A 7,216-nucleotide genomic window follows, 5' to 3' on the forward strand; every position below is an offset into this window, starting at 1 on the left:
TGACTCTATTTAATAGACTTTCTTCCTAGACGCTAGGGTCTGTCTCTTTCCCCTAGATTGTGAACTTCCTAACAGCTTTAACTGTTTCTCTCTGATCCTTTATCACCATCATAATGCCTGATACCTAGCAGACATTCACAAATATATGTTAATACCTAAATAAATGAATTTGGTGACTGGTTGTAACTTTGTCTACAATGGGTACTTTAATAGGAAATTGAGAAAAGCATTCCGGATCTTTCTTTCAGACTGTAAAATGTTGAGATCTACATTACTTTTCACAATTTGGATGTTTTAAATGAAGTAGTCACCTTCTTACACAGTAACAGATATCAAATAATATTAATTATCAGTCCAATTATTATTTGGATGGACAGGGAAGCCTGGCATGCTGCAGTCCATGGGGTCACAAAAAGCCAGACACAACTGAGCGACTGTACTGAACTGAATTATTATTTTCGCTTCCACGTGCAATTTTCCCGCTAAATCTAACTGTACATTCTTTTGGCTAGAAAATGGATTTTCATCAATCTTTTTAAGGATTACTGATAATTATGCTTGGACCTAAGGAGAAAATGCAGTGTGATATTTAGCAAATACTGTGGTCACTGTGGTCTACTTTTTACTATTGGTTTTGCCATTTGAAATACAGCTTTTCTCAGCTGCAAAATTGGCATTATAGCTATCTTCCAAATGTGTTGTCATTGTATGTTAATCCTCTTCCTCTTACTTCATAATCTGAAATTCCTGAAGCTGGTTATAACTTTTCTATTAGTGACCTGTGTCTCATCCTTTTCAGAGGACAATTCGGCATGACTAGTAAAGATCTTAATCATTCCACATCAATAAGATACAGAGAACGCTTCATCTTTCCTGGAATTATTTTTATTCATCATGTTGCAATTTAAACTGTGACTCTCAGACTTCTCAGATGGATTTCTCCAACAGCACATGTTTAAATCAAAACTACAACATGTTACACGGAGAAGCTAAGAGATTAGTCAAGGTCACTCAGTTAGTTGATAGTAGAGGCGCAACTAGAATCACCTTTTTCTGACTACACTGAATGTTTGTCTTGTATCTTAAGATTTACACTTATTTAAAACTTCCAAGGCCAAAAATAGCCTCAGAAAGATGGTATGAGTTACTAAATGGCTAATTATTGCTTTAACAGATTTGGCCAGGATCAAAATAAATATCCCTGAATTCACCTTGGTGTGGTTTAGTCACTAAGCCATTTGACCTGCTAGGCTCCTCTGTCCATGGAATTCTCCAGGCATGAATACTGGAATGGGTTGCCATTTCCTTCTCCAGGGTATCTTCCTGACCCAGGAATTGAACCCATTTTTCCTGCATTGTAGGCAGAGTCTTTACTGACTGAGCTACAGGGAAGCATAAAAGACACACATTTGTCAATAACAGATGATGGAGAATTCAGACCTGCTGAAACTTTTTTTAGGATGCACTTCTGAACATGATGTAACTGGTACAACCTTGGGATGAAAGTATGAGGAGTAAAAATATATTCTTGCCTTTTCAACCTGACTCTAGACACTGATTTTCTCTTTAGTTTTCAGAAAACCATAAACAGTCTCATAGAAATCCTGATGTTGGGGACGGGGGAATAAGAGAGAACTGTATGATTTCTGTATTTTAACATTTTGCTTTGACTCATTTTTGACTGAGACAACTCCTTTTCCTCTTGTCAAACAATGCAAAACTCTAAAAATACACTTCCCCTGATACACACGGTGGTTCCCTTATAGGGAACATTGGAGGTCCTGTTTCTGGGCCATGTCTCAGCTTACTGCCAAACTGCCCATCAGGAAACCTGCCTCAACATCATAAGATAAGAATTATGGGGATTTTTGGAGAAAAGAGATCTATTTTTGTTTTGCTTTTCTTGTAAAAATACAAATGCTCTGATAAGCATTTCCCCCGATGTATCAAAAGGCACTTCTATCCATCGATTTTTCAGAATGTCCTCACTGTCAGTTTTTCATGGTCCAGAGAGAGCAAGTGACTGGCTCAGTGTATCACAGTGGGTTAGAGGCAGAGTTAGCATTGAATCTCGAGTCTCCTTGACAATTATTTTCAGGTTCAGATTTCCCACAGTGTACTTTATTACTTCCGTGTACAACCTTTAAGTTCAAAAGCCTTTCTACAACATCTGCTGCTGCTAAATCGCTTCAGTCGTGTCCGACTCTGTGTGACCCCATAGACGGCAGCCCACCAGGCTCCCCCGTCCCTGGGATTCTCCAGGCAAGAACACTGGAGTGGGTTGCCATTTCCTTCTCCAATGCAGGAAAGTGAAAAGTGCAAGTTAAGTCGCCCAGTCGTGTCCAACTCTTTGCGACCCCATGGACTGCAGCCTACCAGGCTCCTCCGTCCATGGGATTTTCCAGTCAAGAGTACTGGAGTGGGGTGCCATTGTCTTCTACACACTAGGTAACCACTTTTAGTCCTTAAGAGTTTGGGAAGTTAGTTTTTTCTTCTTGAAATGTATACAGAAATGGCATGAAAAATTCTTACATTTCTCTTGGAATAAGCTACATTTGTGTATTTTAAATTTTCTTTGGAAAGCCACAAAATTCTCTAAATTCATAAAGTGATCACAGTAATATTGGTTTTCTTTGCCTCCTTGGGTAATAACAATAGTTTTCTTAATTTAAAACTATGAAAAACACACTTGTATATTGTCAGATATCTCCAAATGCTGTCATTCCCCCAAGATCATCTGCCATGTGGCTTTCTCATGTTGTCCTTTTGCAGACAAGCTGACCACTGGTATGAGGTATCTCAAAGTCTGATGCTTACTGATCTTAGCATGCCAGTGTACATTCTTATATAGGTAACACCTTATCTGAGAGAAGAAAAGGATGAGAATCTTAGAAGTTGTATTGCCAGACTCTTAAATACTCATTACTCTTGGGTAATTGAGGGAGAAACACTGTCAGATCTCACGCGCTTGGATATCGTGTCAAGCAACTACCTGAAGTTTTGTTTCTCAGTAGAGTGCTATAATGTCATCTATGAGCAGCCTGGGCATCCAGTCTTTATCTATTAAGGTGATGTTGCCGTTCAGTTGCTCAGTCGTGTCAGACTCTTTGTGAACCCTTAAACTGTAACACTCCAGGCTTCCCTGTCTTTCACTATCTCTCTGAGTTTGCTCAGACTCATGTCCACTGAATCAGTGATGCCATCCAACCACATCATTCCCTGTTGTCCTCTTCTCCTTCTGCCTTCAGTCTTTCCCAGCATCAGGGTGTTTTCCCAAAGGTGATACTACCAATTGACATAGTAGAGTGCAAATTTTCCAATTTGTAGTTTGAGGCTTTATCTGATACATTAATTGTAAACACCAACAGGCATAATCAAAATGATTTTAGGCAGTTACTTCAAGGAAGGGTTTAGAGCATAGATTGGATTAGACCTGTGTTGTTTTTTTTTTTTTAAGCCATTTTTATCATCACCACACTAAGGGCCTCCCACCTTTTTAAGGATGATTTCATATTTGCTGCTTTTAGTTTTTAATCCACTCTGCCAATCTCTGGGCTTTTTAATTATTGTTATTTATAATTATATTGTTATTTATACCATTTATATAGAAATTCCCTGGTAGCTCAGTAGGTAAAGAATCCACCTACAGTGCAGGAGACCCCGGTTCGATTCCTGGGTCAGGAAGATCTGCTAGAGAAGGGATAGGCTACCCACTCCAGTATTCTTGGTCTTCCCTGGTGGCTCAGCTGGTACAGAATCTGCCTGCAATGCAGGAGACCTGGGTTTGATTCCTGGGTTGGGACGATCCCCTGGAGAAGGGAAAGACTATCCACTCCAGTATTCTGGCCTGGAGAATTCCATGGACGATATGTCCACAGGGTCACAAAGAGTCGGGCATGACTGAGCGACTTTCACTTCACTTCATAACATTTGAATTAATACATCGAGGCTGAAGTGTGCCATTTTAATTTTCTTTTTGTTTCCTGTATTTATTATTCTTCCATTTTTGCTTGTTTAGTTTTTGTTGCTTTGTTTTCCTGTGAGTTACTTGAACATTTTTTTAGGACTCCATTTTGATTTGTTTGTGGTGCTTTTGAGTACATTGCTTTGTACAGTTTACTTAATGGTTGATCTTTGTATTGCAATATACATATGTGTTGTATTACAGTCTGTTAGAATCAGGATTATATCTAAGAAACCTCACTTTCACTTAGATCCTTCCTGAGTTTCAGATGGTATTGTGGACTGAATATTTCTGATGCCCCAACGCCAAGTTTATATGTGAACCCCTAATCCCGTGTGGCTGTCTTTCAAGGTAGAATCTATAAGGAAGTAATTAAGGTTAGTTGTCTTTCAAGGCAGGGTCTATAAGGAAGTAATTAAGGTTGGTGGTCTTTCAAGATAGAGTCTATCAGGAAGTAATTAAGGTTAAATGAGGTCAAAAGTGTAGATCTCAGATCCAATAGGATGAAGAGGTATGAGAGATCTTTCCCTTTCTCCTCTCCCATCCCTTCAGCAGTCAAACACTAAGGAAAAGTTATGTGAGGACATAAGAAGGTGGAGGTCTACAAGCTAGGAAGACTTCCTTTATTTATCACTTCCTTTCTGTTTGAAGCATTTCCTTTAGTCATTTTTTAAGGGTATTTATGTTAAATGACAAATTCTCATAGTTTTCTTTTATATGACAACATTTTTATTCTCCCTTCTCTCCTGAAGAATAGGTTTCTAAGACATGGAATTTGCAGTTAACAGTCCTTTTCTCTCAGCACTTGAAATATACTGTGCCACTGCTCCCTGTCCTGCATTGCTTCAGATGAGAAATCTGTAAATCAAATTGGTATTTCTCTATTGAGAAAGCCTTGCTTCCATCTGTTGATTTTAAGATATTGTCTTTGTTTTCAGTGTTTAGAATTGAATTCTGATGTGTCTTGACATGGATTTCTTTAAGTTTACCTACTTGAAATTCTCCTAGTTTTTTAAATCTGTAGTTTCTCAGTTGTGTCCGACTCTTTGCAACCCCATGGACTGTAGCCCATCAGTCTCCTCTGTCCATAGAACTCTCCAGGCAAGAATGCTGAAGTGGGTTGCCATTCCCTTCTCCAAGGGTTCTTCCCAACCCAGGGATTTAACCTAGGTCTCCTTCATTGCAAGCAGATTTGAGAAGTTATCAACCATTATTTCTTCAAATATAGGACTCTGATGATATGATAGATTGTTTGTTATTGACTAGTTTATTTAGATCTGAGTTAAAACTCTAAGCCATTTAGGAGCTAAATTATTTGGGTAAAATATTTCAGATTGATTGATTGATTTCTATAAAATGAAACATGAGGCCAGTCTATATTTGACCTCTGTTGCTTTAATCAGCAAACACGGCCCTCCTTCCCCATCCCCAATGAGACCTTATATACACAGGCATACATTATTTTCTTTGGAGAACTTCTTTTTCCTCACTGTATTTGGTGACGTTGCCGATTATAATACCATTGCAACCTTTACCACACTCCACAAGGATTGAATTTTGTCCATCCTAAGAAATAAGCTGCATGAGGCATCAGCATTATCATGTTTACCCATGCCTGGAACAATGCCTCATCCAGGAGACTAATTATTATTCCTTGCATGTATAAATCATAATGACTCAAATCCCAATGATATTTCTTTCCCAGTGCAGTAAGGTGACAGAACCCTTGAAGATTTGTAGTCAGTGCTGGTGAGCAACTGGCTCTATAATGAGGAGTAGGAATTTATTGCATTAACAATCTAATTGTTCTGCTTCTTTATTGCTTATTCTACATTTCTCCCTCTCCACTTGGCTACATCTATCTTACTCTGCATGTCTTTATCTAGACTATCTTGGTATTTTTTCCCTTAAGTCCCTAAACTTCTTTATTTCTCCATTCTCTCTCTTACGATCTCTTGCCCCCTGATATTTTTTTTAACGTTTCTCTTTTGATTCTTATTTCTGTATTTTATTTTTCTTACTTTCTCCATTTTATTTATTTTTTTACCCAGCGTCACTGGTACCTCCATTCACTTTATTTTTCTCATATAAAGCTATGTGGTGGGCACAGCTGGAGCCTGGGTCCTCTGCACGGAAACTTAGGTGTGAGTCTTTACAAGATGGTCAGTGAATTCCTGGTAGAGAGACTTGGTGAACAACACTGTCTCTTTCCGCAGATTGGGGTGAGATATCTGTAGGTCTTGGAAAGGGGATTAAAGGTGTCCTTGGCGAAGCTGCCCAGGGTGGCAGTGCAGCCCCTGGCACAGGTGTGTAGTTGCTGTTTAGTTGTTAAGTCATGTCTGACTCTCTGCGACCTCATGAACTGTGGCCCACCAAGCTCCTCTGTCCGTGGAATTCTCCAGGCAGAAATACTGGAGTAGGTTGCCATTTTCTTCTCCAGGGGATCTTCCTCACCCAGGGATCGAACCCAAGTCTTCTGCTTGGCAGGTTGATTCTTTACCACTGTACCACCTGGGAAGCCCAGCAGAGGTGTAGCTTAATACAAGTCATCAGCAGCAGCTTTTTGGGCACAGATGATACCAGTGCTGGCAGCAGGTATGAGGTGCACCAGTGCAGAACCACAGCAGCCAGTCACCTTGCAAGAAACAGTATCGGGCTTACTGATCTTGTTAATTACGCCAGTAGCCTCATTGCATGATGATGGACAGCTTGGTAAGAATGATGGCCCCATGGATAGCAGAGGCTGCCTCCCTGGAGTACTTGACACCCACAAGTGGTTGTGACCCCATTGGTGACAAATGCCGAGACCCTGTTCTGCTGGCCAGCACAGATCTGCTTTTATAAAGGGATAATCTTTGAAACCTTGTCTCTGAGAGATGCCACCAGGAAAAAGTCAATGATCACAGATTCCTTGATGGGCAGAAAGAAGACATAAACCTCCTCCAGGGACTTAGCTTCATGTCCTTGACCAGGCTGCCCAGCTGGGAGCCACTCCTTGTCCTCTGCTCTGGCCCCAGATGTTGCCAAAGCCTCCGTGGAAGCCATTGTGGCCATCCATCCCAGGGGCACCCCTCAGCCTGTGGGGCCTTCAGGCACTCTTGCAGCATCAGTATCATCTACCATTTGGTGCTTTTGGGGAGAAGAAGCTTACCTTCCCCATTTTAATTTTTTTGCTTCTTATCTGTCTTGCCAAATCTTTATCTCTATTCTGTATCAGATCACAATAGGACTCTAACCCATATGTGTTTAGCA

At 40.3% G+C, this 7,216-nt stretch overlaps 1 pseudogene; it reads right to left on the reverse strand.

Moving 5' to 3' along the window:
- Positions 1 to 6,057: 6,057 nt before the first annotated feature.
- LOC104989109 lies at positions 6,058 to 7,009 on the reverse strand (annotated as a pseudogene).
- Positions 7,010 to 7,216: the final 207 nt, after the last annotated feature.

This window comes from Bison bison, unplaced genomic scaffold (assembly GCF_000754665.1).
Source record: "Bison bison bison isolate TAMUID 2011002044 unplaced genomic scaffold, Bison_UMD1.0 scf7180017864145, whole genome shotgun sequence".
NCBI lineage: Eukaryota > Metazoa > Chordata > Mammalia > Artiodactyla > Bovidae > Bison > Bison bison.